The 290-nt window shown below is 40.3% G+C and overlaps 1 protein-coding gene across 1 annotated transcript in view; it reads left to right on the top strand.

The window, feature by feature from the left end:
• The window catches only part of LOC116702436 (interferon-induced very large GTPase 1), a 12514-nt gene that overhangs the window by 4040 nt on the left and 8184 nt on the right, over positions 1-290 (top strand). The gene's annotated exons all lie outside the window — the stretch shown is intronic.

Raw genomic sequence — 290 nt, forward strand, 5'->3', positions numbered from 1 at the left:
TTATTCTTCCGCCAGATTTTCGTCCCGCTACTAGTCTCGGAGCGTTGCCAACACGCGCACACAAAATATATTGAAACGTGTGTAATGATCGGGAATGGTGTGCTATGACTTTTATAAGAGATTTGCCGCGCGGATTTCACAAAATCTGCAAAAAACTGTGAAAAATTTCTCATAGACTTGAATGGGAAATGTTCGGGGAAATTGCTCAACGTCTGGTTATTTTATTGATATCTAGCATCCCTTTGATATGATCATTTGTTTGAGAGCTTGTTCAGTGTCTGAATAGCTGG

The sequence above is a fragment of the Etheostoma spectabile genome, chromosome 15 (assembly GCF_008692095.1).
Source record: "Etheostoma spectabile isolate EspeVRDwgs_2016 chromosome 15, UIUC_Espe_1.0, whole genome shotgun sequence".
NCBI lineage: Eukaryota > Metazoa > Chordata > Actinopteri > Perciformes > Percidae > Etheostoma > Etheostoma spectabile.